This window comes from Lolium perenne, chromosome 7 (assembly GCF_019359855.2).
Source record: "Lolium perenne isolate Kyuss_39 chromosome 7, Kyuss_2.0, whole genome shotgun sequence".
NCBI classification, from domain to species: Eukaryota; Viridiplantae; Streptophyta; class Magnoliopsida; order Poales; family Poaceae; genus Lolium; species Lolium perenne.
In genome coordinates this window covers 289,488,422-289,506,559 of record NC_067250.2, presented here as the reverse complement: position 1 = coordinate 289,506,559, position 18,138 = coordinate 289,488,422, and the positions used below count along the sequence as shown (strand labels likewise).

At 43.0% G+C, this 18,138-nt stretch overlaps 1 protein-coding gene and 2 long non-coding RNA genes across 3 annotated transcripts in view; all 3 read left to right on the top strand.

Annotated features, from left to right (window-relative positions):
• LOC127326668 (uncharacterized) overlaps positions 1–8,979 on the top strand; it is a 62,826-nt gene extending 53,847 nt beyond the window's left edge. The window contains exons 7-10 of the mRNA XM_071823011.1: positions 3,559–3,831; positions 5,309–5,564; positions 6,250–6,466; positions 8,859–8,979. The gene's annotated coding sequence lies outside the window, so the exon portion shown is untranslated. The remainder of the gene's footprint in view (positions 1–3,558; positions 3,832–5,308; positions 5,565–6,249; positions 6,467–8,858) is intronic.
• LOC139833186 (uncharacterized) lies at positions 1,896–3,162 on the top strand. Its single transcript, XR_011748460.1, has 3 exons — positions 1,896–1,988; positions 2,214–2,499; positions 3,022–3,162. It is a non-coding gene; the product is annotated as an uncharacterized lncRNA (long non-coding RNA).
• A 1,041-nt stretch (positions 8,980–10,020) lies between the features above and the next one.
• On the top strand, positions 10,021–13,049 carry LOC139832998 (uncharacterized). The gene is made up of 4 exons (XR_011747955.1): positions 10,021–10,098; positions 10,466–10,665; positions 11,307–11,412; positions 13,003–13,049. It is a non-coding gene; the product is annotated as an uncharacterized lncRNA (long non-coding RNA).
• Positions 13,050–18,138: the final 5,089 nt, after the last annotated feature.

Here is an 18,138-nt window from a genome sequence, read left to right as displayed (position 1 = left end):
CCTCGGCCTGCGTCGCCGCTGCGTAAATTCAATTCAATGCACGAATAAAAATGCGTGGGTCGATCCGACTCCCCGGCGCATGTACCCATGTCTCATCTCATCTCATCTCACCGCACCGCACCGCGCACGGTAAAAGCGTGAACCAAAAATACAGAAATCGAAATCAGAGGAAATCCCCTTCCACTTCCAAATCAGACCCAGAAAAACAAGACAACGCCGCGCCGCCGCTCGCTGTCGCTGATGCTCCTCCTCACTCGCCGGCCACCCTAGACCGCGCCCCTCACCGGCGTCGACGCCCGCCCCTATTTCCTTCCTTCCTTCCTTCCACGCCGCAGCCCCTCTCTCTCTCTCACCATTCAATACCAGCGCCGCCGCCTACCCAACGCCGGCCCTCTTCTCTCGCCCCAACCACCTCCACCGCCGCCCTCCAGTCCACCCCGTACACGCCGCCATGGACCTGCGCGGCGCCCCCAACCATTTCCCCAGCTCCACCTGCTAGGGGTCGGAGGCAACCAACTCCCGCGGGGCGCCGCCGGTCCTCCTGATTTTCCGCCGGGCCTCCGTCTACCGAGACAGCGCCTTGGAGCGGCTACCACGACGCGGCCGCCGTCCAACTCCTCAACGTCCTGGTAAGTATGCTTCGGCAAGGGGCCGTCTTTCCTTCCGCTAACCCCCCCTGCCATGGACGCCATGCCTCCCTAGTCTGGGGTCTGGGGAGCAGCAGCAAACTCATCTGCTTCTCCGTTGTCTTTTCAGCTCACCACGGCGGGCTGCGCCCTCTCGCGCGACGCCACCAACGCCTCTCCTGGAGGCGACCACGGCCACGACCTGTCCCCCCCTGCTCATGTCACCCGAGAGGGCCAACTAGCTTCCTCCACCTGCAGATGGTACCTACATCCTCTGCTTCGTGCATTATTACCTCCACTCTGCTCGTGTTTTGCTCTGCTCTGTCACAATGTGAGCTAATTTAGACAACAATTAGTCTTGCTGGAGTGAAACACGCTACTTCTGCTAATGTCCTCCACATCACATGTATTGCAATCTGCTATATTACACACACACACACACACCCTTCTGCTCCCCATTTCCACAATCAGCCGTGCTCTCAATTAAATAACATCACTGGCTTGCACTCTGGAACTTTGACGTAAATCTTCAACTATTTATTTTTCTGTACATTTCTCTGGCACTGGCTTAATATATACATGGTGCTATTTGTTGTTTTGCTGCTGTTCAGAGTTATCCACACCCTGTTCCTTGTATCCAGCCAATTCTGTACTAACTTGGTGCCACGTCCTTAACCAGGAAGGAGAGATCAGGGCCAGCAAAGCTGTGGAAAGATGATGGACATGTCGGCGGCCACGACCACGGCCACGACCTGTCCCCCTGCTCATGTCACCCAAGCAAGAGGCCGCCGCCGACAAGAACCAGCTTCCTCCACCTGCAGATGGTACATACATCATCTGCTTCGTCTGAATTCCTCTTACTCCTACGCGTCGTCTGAATTCCTTGCTACTGCCGCAATCCAAAACACGATCCAATCCGAACTGAAACAACGACTCCCGTTGCCGAAAGGCTAACCCCAGGCCGCCTCGGGTCTTCCGTGGCCTTGCGCTTGCTGGATGCTGTCGAGCGGCCTTTCTTTGCTCTGGGTCGATGTTGCCATTTATTATCTTGCAATGAGCCAGTAATGCTTGTATGTGAAAAGTTGACAACCTTTTAGATCCTCAGTTTTCAATTACTCTTCTTAAACAATTTTTGGGTACATTTAGCTCTAGGCATGGGGTTGTTAATATATACATGGTCCTTTTATTGTTTTGCTATTGTTCAGAGTTGTATCACACCCTGTTCCTTGTATCCAGTAATAAAGTTTAGTGCCATGCCTCTCACCAGGGAGGAGAGACCAGGCCACCAAAGCCTCAACCGTATGATGATGCTGTTCTCCCCGTGGCTCCGAGGAGCTCACGCTTCTTCCCTGCCACACCAAGGTCTATAAATCTTGAATGTTCTGGTTTTGATTTTCACTTGTAATAGCTTCTGATAATGTTGAAATAACATGTCTAGCTACTATTACCAAATAAAATACCCATGAAGAAGATGGTCACACTCTTTTTTGGAGGATGATGTGGCAACAGCGTTTTCCCGGTTTAATACTTTGTGCTCCTCTTACGCCCTTTGCCATTGTGTTTGACTTCCCGGTTCCTTTTTTGTAGGGATTGAATATGTTTTGCTGGAAGAAAGTGAGGGGACAATGTAGTTTTCTGTGGTCATCGATGATCACTACCAATACTCCATGACCTACATATAGTACACGTGACACAGTTTGCCTCTAATGCTTCTGTCTGGCATAACACAGACTTTCTGGCTGTGGTGGTGGTGGTGCTGCTGCTGCCGCCGCAAGGAGGCCGTCCTGCACGAGGTCAAGCTGCTTGGCCCCAATGGCCAATTGCGGCGAGCTCGACGCCTCCGTTTAGAACATGTCGACATCGGCCCCCAAAGGTCAATTTTTTTCCTCGCCCGTGCTTGAATTGATTCCTCCGATGCTATCCAATTTCTTCCCATTTTCGTATTTGCTGAAATGGGCACCAGCATGCCAGGGCAACTTTTATTTGTGGCTGTTGAGTTGGAAAAATAAGTTTTTGTGTTCTTTTCATGTCCAGAACCAAGCTTCTGTATGAAAACTGTTTTTTTACTTGTTCTACTGATATGAACTACTAACTACTTGATCTAGTCTTTGTTATCAATTATCGCGAGCTGTTACCATGCTGTGTGATTTAGTATACCTAGTTATTAGGCGATGTCCGGTTGGATAGAATGAAGCTCTTCCTGCGTATTTTAGCTACTACCTAGCAACATGGATCTGACTAGTAACGCATACTTAAATATTCTTTGAGTTTGTACCCCTGGCAACTCACTTGACTTTATGAGTTGTAAAACATTGGTAGTACTATGTACATCTGCAATTTGCTTTATTGCTCAGTTTTTAGCCATTTTTCATATCTAATAGTGGTGCTTGTATAGGTTGTGCCAGTACAAGAACTTCAAGGAAGATCACAAGAAGACTCTTGTGGCGACATATTTAGTTGGCTGGGGAATTGATATTTAGCGTGTCAATACTGTCATAAACTATGACATACATGATTACGCTGATGTACATACTTGCACAGGTAATTATAACTTTTCCCTACTATTCATGGTTGGTGCTATTATATCTGGGTAACATATTCACCTCCACATGTTGGAAAGGCTGGATGTTTTGGTACCAAGGGGCTTGCAATATCATTTGATTCTTCTGCCTTTGGCTCTGATGTCCTCAATAATGTTTGTATAACTGCTATATTTACTTCTTTTTTACTTCTCTGGTATGATCGGCAGAGCGTAGAATAAGCGGGATTTTGACATATGTGTTATTTGCGATGAGAGCTACAAGTGAACCTTTTCTGTATTTGTTTCCAGATTTAGAAATCATATTAGTCAAGTAGCTAGGTTACTTACATTCTTCCAAGCATGAACATTCTGAGTTTGATTATCGTGTTAACATTTTGTTTTTCCGTGTAGATATCTGACACCAAGAGGGTGAATAGTCTTGTGAGTGACAGCCAGATATGGACGCACAATATGCCTGTGGCTTTGGCTGAGTTTTGCGTGTGAGCCACATGTAGGTGCACAATATGCCCACGGCTTTGACTGCTTACCTCTGCCCTCGCCGCCGTCATCGTGTCATGCTGCTCGGCTGTGGACGAACATGACTACTCGTGTGATGACACCGAGTTCACCGTGCCACAACCACAGGGGTGGTGATGTCTCATCCTCGGCTGCAATTGCCCTCTGGTGAGCCCAATTCATCCCTTCCATCCCCTCTTAAGTGTCCCCTCCACACACCCCCCGCCCCATATTGGTTTGTTGTGATAGGATGATTATACGGCTATTTAGTTGGTAGATCTTAACTACTAAAAAGGTTTTGGTGGTTCGAGGTCGAGCTATGCAAGGTTTGAATTTCGCCCGAAAAACATAATTTCGTACGAAATTCGCCCATTTCGTTCAGGCCCGGTAGATTTGCTTGCCGGACAAATAATTTCGGCCTTATTTGAAATCTTGGGCCGACCCAGTCTCCGGCCCAAGCCAGTGTTGCTATTCCGTGACTTAAAGGGTCAAAACAGACCCCCCAAACCCTAAATTACACGAAAATTCCCCAAACTCTCCTCTGCCCCGCCGCCTCCTCCTGGAGCCGTGGTCCGTGCAGCCCATCCTCTCTCCGGCTACGGCCTCATGGTGCTGGACATGCCTGCGTGGCAGCTCGGTGCAAATCGAGAAGTGCCCGAAAGCCCCTGGAGCGGTCATTGGCCAAAGGGCGTTCGTGCGCGCCCGTCCCTGCGGCCATGGCCATGCGCGCGCTCGTCCCTGCAAACGCGTGTGAGATTCCACCTAGTAGAACTATTCCAGTGAGTATTTGTGAGTCAACGAGCTAACTCGAATTGCTGATTGGTGTCCTATTGTTGTAACTCGAGCGATTCGTGAGTGTATAAGCAAGCAACAGATCTTAGTTCTTCAGTTTTACTCAGATTAGTTCTATTGCTACAGGATTTCAATTTGTTTGTACAATTTCGTTTATTTTTCGTTCATTTTTCGCGCAGTTTTCATTCAGAAATTCAAAATTTGGATTGTGCTTTTCGTCCGAGAGTTTCCAAAAAGACGAAATTCGCCCATTTTGTCCAGGGGCGGTAAAATTTGCAAAACGAAATCCAAAACCTTGGGGCTATGTAATTCATGAATTTTCTGTTAAAGTCATTTTCTTGTTGTTACTGGACTGGTGTTGTGTAATCATGATCAATTTTTGTGTAGGGACAATAATCCGTTTATTTCCCGTGGTTTGATTCTGATGATAGGTTCATGGTATTGTTCTTGCTTCACTGAATCAATTACTGTCCGTGTATAATAATCATCTATTTTGCGACATGTGACCGTGGTGTAACGAAAATACATTTTTTTTGCATAGTTTATTGATCTTTTTCATGCTCTGAATCTTTTTTTACTAGTACTAGCTGACCCCTCATGTCTTTGGCTGGAAAAAGACTAATAGTTGTTGATCCTTTGATACTTTGGTCCTCCTCACACTATGCTGAATCTCTTTACCATTATTAAATTTCTGGAGTAAAATTTGCAAGTCCACATGTGATATTATGCAGTTCATTGACCATCATTATTCCTTCTATTTCTCGTGATTCATCATTCAGAGATTGGTGCTGACCACTTTGTGTTCCTCTTATGTCCTTTGCCATTGTGTTTGACTTAGGTTCCTTTCTTGTAGGGACTGAATTTGTTTTGAGGGAAGAAAGTCAGGGGAAAATGTAATTTGATGTGGTCATCAATGGTCATTACCAACTCTCAATCAACAGAACATGTTACACGCGGCATGGCTTGCCTCTAGCTCCTTCGGTCCGGTGTGGCCAACCCATTCCTGCTCTGGTGGTCCTGCTGCAGAGAGGTCTAGCTGCTTGGCCCAAAGCCCAACCATAGCTATCTCGCCGCCACCATTCAGAACACGTTGACATTGTCACCAGAAGGTCAATTTTTTTTTATTTGCTTGAGCTCGGATCGATTGCATCCACGCTATTCAATTTCCTCCTATTTTATTTTTTGTACTTGCTGAAATGGGCACCGGCACACAAGGGCAACTGGTATTTTTGTATTTGTTGAGTCGAAAAATGAATGATGGCTTGTGTTGCAAACTTTTGGTGGCAAAATAGAGCCGAAACACATTTGTGTATTTCAAAACCTGCAAAATGGTTCATATCAGTTCTGTGACATTAGTTTTTTTTCCCTTACCCACATTGTTAGAAGATAAAAACTGCCACATTTACTTGTCGCTCAATTGCCATGTTTAGCACCAGGCATTCAAATGCCAAGTCCTCCATTTTAGGAAAAAGGCATAAGTCCGAGCCCACTTTATATTCAAATGAAGCCACTAATATCATCCATTGGGGTTCAACTTAAAACATACTACCGAGCCAACATGAAGCCCCTCTGTTGTTATGAGTCACTTTCTTCTGTCTCACTAGATGCCTTTGTTATGTTGCTGGCATCTTACATCACTAGATGCACTTGCCATCAAGCATCGTCATTTTTGTGGGAGTTATAGGTTCCAGTTTTGGAAATCATATTGGTCAAGTAGCTAGATTACTTACATTCTTCCAAGCATGAACTTTTCGAATTTGATTATTGTGTTCACATTTCTTTTTTTGCGTGTAGATATCTGACACCAAGAGGGTGAAAAGTCTTGTGAGTGACAGCCAGATATAGATGTACACAATGCCCTCGGCCTCATTGCTTACCTCCGCCCTTGCTCCCGTACTCCCATCCCGCTGCTCAGCCGTGGACGGACATGACTACTGGTGTGATGGTGGTGGTTCACCGTGCCACAACCAGGGGGCGGTGATGTCTCGACCATGGATCCAATTTCCCTCTGGTGAGCTTTGATGTATTACATCTCCTCTACCTACTCTGTTGTAGTATCTGCTCTGTTCATTGAGCCGATGACCCCCCATATTGGTTTGTGGTGATAGGATAGGATGACTATTTGGCTAATTTATTGCTATTTTTTTACTACAAAGAAGGTTTGGTGATTCGAGTTCTAGGGATATGTAATTCATGAACTTTCTGTTAAAGTCATTTTTTCTTGTTACTTGGCTGGTTGTGTAATCTTGATCAAATTTTGTGGGACCATAGCATGTTTGTTTTCTGTGGTTTGATTGATGATATTTGCATGCTACTATTCTTGCTTCATTGAATCTATTCATTTCCGTGTATAATAATCATCTGTTTGGTGTATTAAAAATACATATTTTTGTTGCTGCGTAGTGTATTAATCTTGTTCATGATACCGGGCAAGAGCTTTTTACCCTCTTTCATGATTTGTAATATACTTTGTGTTCCTCTTATGTCCTTTGCCATTGTCTTTGAGTTCTGGTTCCTTTCTTGTATGGACGGAATAAGTTTTGAGGGAAGAAAGTTAGGGGACAATGTAGTTTGTTGTGGTCATTACTCATTAGAAATCATTACCAACACTCCATCAACTGAGTATGTTACGAGACGGCACGGCTAGCTGCTTTGGTTTTGGGTGACCCGCCCGTTCTGGTTTTGGTTGTGCTGCTACAGGGAGGCTGTCCTTCACGAGGCCCAAGCCCAACCGTGGCGGTGTTACTGCCACCATTTCTAACACGTTGACATCGACACCAAAAGGTCAAAAAATATATTCTTGCGCTAGCATCTATTTTGCTGCCATGCTATCCAATTTCTTCTGTTTTTGTACTTGCTGAAATGGACAACAACATGCAAGGCCAACTTGTATTTGTGGTTGTGTTGGGTCAAAAAAATGATCAATGGCTTGTGTTGCGAAATGTTGGTGGCAAAAATAGAGCAGAAAACATGTTTTTGTATTTCATTCCTTCAAATGGTTCATATCAGTTCTGTAACATTAGTTTACTTCCTCACACGTGCTATTTATAAGAAAAAACTATCCCATTTAATTATCGCTCAATTGCTATGTTTAGCACCGGGCATGAAAAGGTCAAATCCTCCTCCGATTTAGGAAAATCGCACAAGTCCGAGTGCACTTTATACAAATGAAGCCACTAATATCATCCATTGGGGTTCAACTTTAAACATATAGCATGCCAACATGAAGCCCCTCCGTTATGGGTTTCTTTCTTTGTGTCACTAGATGCCTTGTTATGTTACGTTGGCATCTCGAGACCACGACGCATGTGACATCAAGCGTCATTATTTTTGTTGGAGTTTAATGAGAGCTACAAGTGGAACTTTTCCAGATTTTGAAATCATAGTCAAGTAGCTAGATTACTTATATTCTTCCAAGTATGAACTTTCTGAGTTTGATTATCGTGTTAACACTTCTTTTTTGCATGTAGATATCTTACAACAAGAGGGTGAATAGTCTTGTGAGTGACAGCCAGATATAGATGCACAATATGCCCGCGGCTTTGATTGCTTACCTCCGGCCTTGCCGCCATCCTCTGTCATGCTGCTCAGTCCTGGATGGACATGACTTCTAGTGTGATGACGACGAGTTCACCGTGTCACAACCACTAGGGTGGTGAAGTCTTGGCCTTGTATACAATTGCCCTCTGGTGAGCCTCGATTTCTCCCTTCCTTCTCCTCTAAGTGCTTTGTGGTAGCATCTGTTCTGTTCGATGACCCCCCATATGGGTGATATAATGACTATCTATATATGTGGTTTGTAGGTTTTAAGTTTTAACTACTAAGGAGGTCTGGTGACTTGAGCTCCAGGGCTATGTAATTCAAGAATTTTCGATTGGAGTCATCTTGTTGTTCTTTGGACTGGTGTTGTGTAATCTTGATCAATTTTTTTAGGGGGAATCATCCGTTTATTTCCTGTGATTTGATTCTGATGATAGCTGCATGCTATTATTCTTGCTCCACTGAATCTATTCATGTTCGTGTATAGTAATCATCTGTTTGTCGACATGTGACCATGGCGTAATAAAAAATACACATATTTTTTTCTCGTGTAGTTTATTGATCTTCTTCTTGTTCTGAATCTTTTTACTGAGATGGATGGTTACTAGTAGTAGCTGACCCCTCATGTCTTCCTTCGGAAGGCAAAAGACTAAAAGTTGATGATCCTTTGATTCCCTGGTCCGATTCAAACTATTCTGAATCTCTTCACCATTCTTAAATTGCTGGAGTAAAATTTACAAGTCCACATGTGATATTATGCAATTCATTGACCAGCACTTTTCCTTCTAATTCTCGGATTTCATCATTCAGAGATTGGTGCTGACACCACTTTGCTGTTTGCAAAAAACAAACTGGTGCTGCAGGTTCAACTTGGAGAATGTGTGGACCGACCAATGTGGCATGGACGGTCGATAAGGCGTGGTCGTTGCCATCGTCAATGACCTGCTTACTAAGACAGAATGACCCAAGGATCAATCTCAGCATTGATCGCCAAGCGATGGAAGGTTGAATCCCACCCTGGCCCATTTCCCTGCTTGTTTGATTTGACTATTAGTGTTGTCTTCTCATTGAGTTTGTATTGGCTGGGGTTGCAGAATTGGAGCAACGGGAAGCAAAGGGAGAAGGTGAACAACACGGTGTTGTTCTACCAAGCCACCCACGACAAGCTCATTGCCGAGTTTCCCAAGTACAAGCTGATCACGCCCTTTGTCCTCTCCAAGCGCTTCTGGGTAACTTCACTCACCCAGATCTTCTTTCTCCTATTACTTGCTGATGAGCTCTGAATCTGTGTGTAGTGCTTGTTGATTGGTGTGTAATTTTTTGTATATGATGTGCGGTTCAAGGCGATATGCAGAAATGAATGTATGTTCTTGTTTAAGCTTTCCCTTCTGTAATGTAGATGTTGCCTCATTGCCCATTGGATCTGAAGACCTCGAAGTAAACTATTTTGTGTTTCCATTCTCACCATGTTTAGTATAAATGTATAATCTCTGTAGCACCGGACCTTGTTTTCATGTCAGATTTGCCATCTTTTCATCTATCCAAAATTTGTTAGATAGCTACATAATGTAGCTCTTTTATATATGAGCCAATCCAATGATGCCTTTGTATAGTTCCAAGAATCAAAATTATCTGTATTGTCATGTAAGCTCGGTTTGCCTCTTGCTTGTTTGGTGGCTGCGTACTGAGCTTTGTTGCGTTCTTTGTGTGGTTAGCACTTGTTAATGCAACTATCTTTAAATGTACGTCTTTTATCACTTAATTAATAAAACAGAGCTACATTTGTCAATGCAAGTGGACTTTTAGGATGCTTTTTTTCCTAGTTGTGTCTTGCTTAAATAGGCATAGGCAGTGCTGAACCCTATATATTTTCAGGTTCAAAGCAATATCGGTGTGCAGGCCACAGATTCCAGTGGGGTGGATGCTATGCTCGGCTTTCCAACCGGCTTCTATCGCCTCCTTTCCTCTTGCCGCTGTGCGGCCGTGGTGGTGGTGATGACATTCTCAGCCTCGGCAACACCCCACTCTGTGAGCTCTTCAGGTTACCTCCGTCCGCCTCTTCTCTGTGGTACCACATCCTGGAGCCATGGACATTCTGTGGGGGTACTTCTTATCTATCTAGCTTAACTCAATTTTTGCTTCTGGTTTTGCTTAAATTCCCACCAGATGCATTGTCTAGTTGTTATTAGTCTGCTTGTTTAGTCCTGATTATTTGATTATGAGTAGGGGACACTTTTATGGACTGCTTGCTTATTTTCCTTACTTGGTTTAGGCTTAAGAATACGATGATAAGAACAGAATATTGTTATTCTTACGCTAATAACCTCTTTTGCGTCACAGCGATCAAAACATTGAGTCTAAAATGTTTTGGTAGTTGATGCTAGGGTTCATGATTTTCTCAGGAAATATGGATGCATTCATGTTAATTCGAGGGAATAAACCTGATTTTGCATTTTGCATGTCAATTCAGGTGCTATGTAGTATGTACTCCTGCCATCCGAGGGCTGTCTAGTGTCAACTATCGCAAGAAGAAGTGTATCCACAATAATTAGGTGAACAGTCTGGTACTTCTACATGGAGTACTTGCAACGGCAAGTGTCAGATACACTTCCACGCTCTTCTACAACAATGCCTTTCTGCTTGTCCTCCGCTGCTCCAGCCCTGGCACCGGTGCGTGCTCGAGAACCTCATATCTTCTGTGGTCTACTCCTCTTCTAGGATACGTTGAAATGTGGTATGCATTTAGCTGAAACACAGATATTTTGATTGCATCTTCTTTGATCTGTGTGGGATGTAAAATGCATTTTATGAGTGCTGGCATATGATGCTTTCTTTCAGTTAGGGGATTACAATGAACTGATCCTGTTGGTAGTAAAAATAAATAGAAATGGATGTTTTTTTTCCTGATTTGGTGCCCAATGTCCTGTAGACAACCTATCTGTATGTTGGCTGTTGTTCAGGTTAAACATGATATGGTTTCTTAAGCTATGTTACCTCACATACTTATGTCTAAGGTTTGTAGTTACAAGATGATGCTTTCAAACATAGTTGCTAGAGAAGCAATACCACGAGGAGTATAGAATTTATCTCTCATGTTCTGGAAAAGGCGCTCTCGTAGAAAAGAGGGACATGTGGATGATCGTATTAAACAAGTAATAGACTAGTTGATGACACAATAGATGCAATAATATTGCTTCTACTATATCACTTGAATCACGGAATGCAACATCTTGCCTTGTTGATTAAATGAATGTAATTGATGGAGCTTTCATAAATTGGTATACTTTAATATATTATTTTTTACATGTCAGGTGGTCCTTGGGTATATCAAGAAGTGGATTCCGGTCCTTGGGTGTGTCGAGAATTCCTGTGGCAATGGCAATGGCGTCCACCCCTGTGATGTTGTCCTTCTCGCAGGTAAAGTCCCTCGTCTTCCTCTTCTTAGCTCCGACTTTATGGTTTATTGAAGTTCCCAATTTAGAATGGAGCAACCGCATGCACAGCGGTGCATTCAAGAAATCGAGTGTATTTATGCTGATGTATTGAAAGATGTAGTGCATGTGGTTTTAAGTGTTAGATTGCGAGCTTGATCTGGTTGAGATTGGATGATTGCATAAGGGTTGCAGGAGTATGCATTCATAGATGCAGCAGCGGGAATTACAAGTTACAACACAAGTAAAAATTTCTTGTTGTGTCATTCTCTTTGAAGGATGCTCCTGATTTTCATTAGCTTGTACATCTTGCAAGAAAGAACTTTTTTGATGAAGAAGCATGATGCATGGACTTTTACTTACATTTACACACAATGCTTTGATAGTATACTTGCCTGTTGAAATTTTTCGTATACCATTATTATCCAATAATAATAGTGTTACGCATGGTTATCTGCTTCTTCCTTTATGTCCTCTTGATGTGTGATATCATGGCCACAGTGCCTTGCTTATTCATAATTGGACAATGTGCTAGTGGATCTTCCATCTCTGTGGAATCATACTCTCGATAAGAAGTTTCATATAACTTTTTCTCTTCTATTATTGATTAGTCCATTGATAAAATTTGGTATCTATTATCAAGTGATTTGCTTCCCAGATTTGTTTACCAACTTATGCATGGAGAACAACTGTTTTGTTGTTCACTGCCGTAGTAGCAATGTTTCTGGAGCTTGTGGACTGGTTGTGTTTTGAGAATCTATAGCTTGGACAATCGAATGATTATGCGAATTTTTTTTGTTTGCATTGTTTCATGTGACTTCAAATAGTTCACTGACTTGATATGCACTTGCGCGCTGCTACTACTTTCATGGGGTTTGTGAGTGACTATAGATGTACTTTATTAGTACCTGGCCAAGTTTCTCTCTCTTTGTTGGACAAAAGCCGGATTTGCCTTTTCATGTTGGTTGGTGAAGACCCTGGTTGTCGGGTTTCTAAAAAGGAAATTTACCCAGATTTGGTTTCTAAAAGGGAAATTTACCCAGAGTTAGTTTCGATAGAGAACAAACCATGATGTTTACATGCAAAGTAATTCCACATAGGTGCCACTTTTTTGAGAATACTTGCTTGCATGTAGATGTTAGGGGATATTAGTTCTGGGACCTGACCTGGAGTGCTAGAAACAATCATTAGCATGTTATGAGACCCCGGCAAGATATTAGCCTGGCCCGAGCATGGAGAATCGGGCGCCTGGGGTGGGGAACGGTTCAGCCTGGGACGGACATGCTTGTACATTCAAATAATCAAATGTAGATCTCTTATCTCATGTAACCATGGAGATAAGATGGCACTGGAATGATAACAAGTTACGGTGGCCTCTTCTTTGACTCCGTGGTTTTGGGAGTCTCTGGTTCTTCCATTTTCTCATGTTTTGCATCAGACATAGATGCAATAATATTGCTTCTACTATATCAGTTGAGTCATGGAATGCATCATCATGCCTTGTTGAAAAATTGAATGAAATTGTCGGAGCTTTCATAAATTGGTATACTTTAATATATTTGATTTTACATGTCAGGTGCAAAGTTGATGTTTATATGTACGGTCCTTGGGTATATCAAGAAGTGGATTCCTGTCCTTTGGTGTTTAGAGATTTCATGTGGCAGCGGCAATGGTAATGGTTTCCAACCCTCTGATGTTGTCATTCTCGAAGGTATATTCCCTCCTCTTCCTCTTATTAGATCCGACTTTAGAGTTTTTCAAGTTCCGGGTTAGAATGGAGCAACCGAATGCACGGTGATGCATTCAAGAAATCAAGTGTATTTTATCTTTGAGGTATTGAAAGATTTAGTGCGTGTGGTTTTAAGTGTTAGATTGCGAGCTTGATCTGGTAGAGATTGGATGATTGCATAAGAGTTGCAGGAGTTTGCATTGATATTTTTATTTATAAAGTTTGAAGTGTTACTAGCCACGAAAGATGTTTGGTCACTTGACAAACTGCTAGTTGTTGCCCAACACACAAGTCAATTCATGCATGGTTCTGTTCAACTGATTCGTCTTTACATTCAACCGAATCCGGGAGGCGAACCATATATGTGTCATGCAGCAGTGGCGGCACCTACCCTCATGCAGCAGCTTTTCATCGGCAACAAGCAGGACACCCCACTCAGGGCATTTGACTTGGGCTTCTCCATGCATGTTGTGACCAGGTCGTCCATCCAGGTCTCTCCATAATCCATATCTCTTGGTTTGCTCTGTGATGGTTGAACTCTTGTAATTGTGGTTAATTGAAGGTGTTTGTGTATGTTCACCTTGCGTGGGTGATATTGGCCATGTTGTACCTGTACATTGCCTCAAATCTTGATAGCCTAATGGGTTTGTCTTTTTTATGCTCAATTGATTGTGTGGTCAGTACCTGTGTATATATCAATCATGGGTTGTGCCACTGATTTTAGAAGTGTCCTCCTATCAAATGTCTGGGACTGGTTGTTGCTGGTCAGAAATATGTTATTTTAGACTTAGGTGCAATAACAATGGATAGCCCTGGAGCATGGAATTCGTGTGTACTTGTTACCCTTACTCATGTGTTTAGCTGGTTATAAGCATATTTGTTGTCTCGGATCGAATTTCTTTTGTTATGATCTTCTTTGGGCTGTGTTATGGTCGGCATAGATAATTAGATAGAACAATCTAGAATCAGCAAAGAATTCCCCTCTTTTTGTTTGGCTTTTAGGCCTTGTTGTCTCAGCTAGTTGTATGCATGCATGCTTAACGGTGGTAACTAACACGTGTCTCCTCTTGTTCTTGGTTTATCGTTTCGACAATAGGTAAACAAGGAGGATGAGTTCAGCACGGGCCTTTGTACTGTGCTCATGCGAGCGTCAACAACAACGCTCAAGTTTGTGAACTCTGTGAACTCTCTTGCTTATCTTGAGACTCTCAGGTTGGAATTTTCTTTCTACTGTGTCCTGCCTTTGTTTGAATTTAACACCCGCTGGTCTTTCCGTCATGTGTACATTTGGTAGAAACCATATTGATCTAGTTGATGTGCAAGTGAGTCTTAGTTTCATGAATTTGTCTCTGGTAACAATGATGTGCTATTTGTCTGTTAAATGCGCCGACTTGTCTCTGTTAACAATGATGAGAGGCACCCCTATCCCAGCCTAGGCTGCAGGATGTTGACTAGGTTACGCCAAAGGAGAGGTATAAATCCTTCATTCCTAGCCCTTGGAGTCCGCCACTGGTCTATGCCCCGATGGCGTGGTGAAGCCCATTGTTGTACTCACCGTGACAGCGGGATGACGACTCACCGTGCAACCCCGACACGATCGATCTGTCAAAATTACCTGGACTGGTCCTCAAAGCGGGGTAGAGAACATGATGAGGATAGGGACAGTCCAATACCATAGGATGGAGTAGTTAATGTAGCCAAATATGTTGTTCTATGACCATCAGGTGGTTCTTGTTTGTGCTCATTAACAATGAAATAACAATGATATTAGCTAGAGTCATACTAATATAGGCTTTGCTCTTGTGTATGTAATCGCTTTCTGGCAATTGATAATTCTGGTGACACAAACAGTTTTGGTTCCATCTTTAATTTGGTGGAATGCTTTCATGTACAAATTAACCTCTACTATTTCTTATGTAGAACATTATTGGTTGTCTTTGTTTTTCTTACCTTGATGAACTAGTCTTCATTTCACAACTGCTTGCTATTTTATATATGCTAGTACTTCTATACTACTTACATGTTATTTCATCACATAAATGAGCACTAAATTTTCTAAATTGCGGTAGTAAATGAGTGTGCACTCTATTTCGGTTATGAGTCCTGAAGAAGATGATGCGGTATCCATGTGGAATTCTATATGTTAGGGCAGTATCTTTGCGAGGGATCTACTTTAGTTTTGCATGTACTAATTTTCATCTTGAATTTACTGGTGTGATGTCAAATAGCTTGTCCGGCATTTGCATTCCCTTGTGCGCTATAGCTCTGTTACCTACCGTCAATAAACTGATCCACTGTGTATATGTAGGATATGCTGAAGAAAAAGAAGACAGAGCTATTGCCAATTGTGGGTGCTCGCTGCAGAAGAGCGGGATCTTTGGATGCCTCAACTTGGCGAACATCCTAGGTGAGGCAATGTCTTTCCAGGGGCTCGACTTCGGCGTTCGGCGGCATTCGAGGTGCCTCAACTTGCGAGAATCCTAGGTGAGACATGCAGGTGCTGATATGATTGATGCTCCTTTTCTTTTCACTATCTCTTACACTGCGTTCAAGTTATAGGGTGATGGAAGTTGACCGAGGAAGGCTGCTCATACTTGTTAGTTGATGCGTCATTGACCCTCCAAACTATTGTCAACATTTTAGGAAAGTAGTGTTGGGTGCATCCTGCGTTGCTCTATATGATTTTGCCGTGCATGTAGTCCTCAAGATTCCTTTTTAAAAAGTTGATACATCTGTCACTTGACCATATTAGATCCAGGACCTTCTCGTGAGAAAACAATGTTTGGTTTATCGTGGGTAGTAAAGCCATTATATTACGGAAGTTTTTGTTGCTCTGGCTGCCATGGTAAATCTTGAAACTGTTTAGGACTGATATATGTTGTGGTATTTTTAAGTCCATGCAAGTCCCTACCGTGTTGTGTCGGTTGAAATCATGCTCGCATATCTAGTATGCTAACATGTGGCAGATTTTTCTTTTGGTTGAGCCTTGCGGTGTTGCTGTCTCTCTTGTGGATTAAGTTGAAACTATGTAAATTTATTTTTGCTAAATATGATGTTCTGACCAATCATTTGTTCTTATTGTCAAGGACATCGAAAAGGATGGAGGACGATAGAGAAGACAGGGCGAGTAGTTGAAAATTTGCATGGCCACTTGTGAGCCTGTCGGGTACACATGAGAAAAGCCAAGAAGAAGCTGCATGTTAATGGTTGTGTTCCACTGTGCCATCTTTTGGTGATCCTTGCTAGCTGTGCATAAACAGCCTTGTGCGTTCAGCTACAATTATTTGAGTTGAGGCTTGTTTCCTCTTGTTCTGAATGGTAAGCAGCTAGTGGAAGGAACATGTAATATTAGTGCCCTGATAGTCGGCTTGTGAACGTGCTTGTGGCGACTGGAATTTGGGACTTCGATTATGCTCCAGGCTGGTGATCTTGCGATGGATGAGATGGTCTGTACTGCAAGGATGCATGCAACGGCTTCAGTTATCTCAGAAGGCTTACTCATGCATGAAGAAGCTTGCACTTGGCTCCTAGTAGCTTAGCTGCTCCAGGTTTACACGTGTGTCTATGTTGTAAACTGAACGAGTCAATGAGTAAAATTTGAATAAAAGGGCACATCTTAAAGTTCGAAATATATGTTATGATGAATCTTAGTTTCAGAAATTCCCGAGTTGCCTATTCACGTTTGGCACGATGAACGTTACGGGAAAATTCCCAGTTGCCATGTATTCTTTTTTTTTAGCTGTGCCTTGTATTCTTTGCGAGTTAAGAAGTGGCACTTATCCTGATCGATTAGAGCTTGCAGCTCAAAGGAAACCTACCAGATGCATGCAATTGACCATATAATTAAAGAGGAAGCGATTGAGGCAAAGCAAGTCTATATGACCAACCCCATTAGGGAGAAATTGTGCCTTCAACAATTACATGAAAATTATCCATCAGTGAAGAAAACAAACTAACCGAAGTAGAGAACCAATCTGAGGTTGGGTGGTTAGGAGGGTGGTTATACCCCCAGCCCACCAGAGTTCAAACCCCAGGTTTGACATCTGTGTGTCTCATAAAGGCGGAATATTCATTCAGTGGGAGGCGACGTTCCCGTCGACAGCGAGGCGCCTGTGGTGACTTCGTCAATTTCAAGATCTAATCCGCCGGCTCAGTCTTAGGAGGTGCTCGTAGGGGTAGGGTGTGCGTGTGTGTGTTCATAGGGGTGAGTGTATGCGCGTGTATGTGAGCGTCTGCGTTTGTACTGTGTTTCTCAAAAAAAAAAAAAACTAACCGAAGTACACGTAGAGCAGGAACTCCAGCCGTACTGTTAAGAAACAAGATAAAAACAGTTGTAGGAAAAGGGATGAATCAAAGCGATTCATGGATGGAAACAACTAGCAATTAATTAGGAGGGGAAGCCCAAAATCAGTTGAGGGCTTGAGGCAGCAGTTATTATAGTGACCTATAGTATCCCGCAAGCAAGAGACAATCACAACCTCGTTTTCTGCTATAATCAGCTCGACCATGCCATCTAATCTAATCACCTCCTGCATCAAGATTCAAAGCCCGGTTCCTCACTTTTCCCTCCAACCTCATGGTCTCTCTATAAGAACAAGCCATTGGAGACACATCGCGTGTGACTATGACTTAGACAAATTGGAGGTTAGGGGAAGACATCGGCGCTGTTTGGGCAAAGTGAGAGTCGACAGAAATATTGCTTTCTGTAGTACTCAGATGTGGCAATGAAATAAAAGTTGTGTTGTTTATACTTGAGCGATCCACTACACAATTATCTCGCTTATACTTGAGCGATCCACTCATCGTTGGAAGTTGTTAGCATTTGAAACAAACATGGAAGATATTTCTGGATCATTTTGGTGCTACTAGTTTCCTTGAGATATGGAGAGTTTTTGAAGCGGTCATGAGAGGGAGCAAAAGCAGTAGTACTCCTCAGATTCCAGGCCATGCATTTATTAATAGCCAAAGAAATTAGGCCATGGC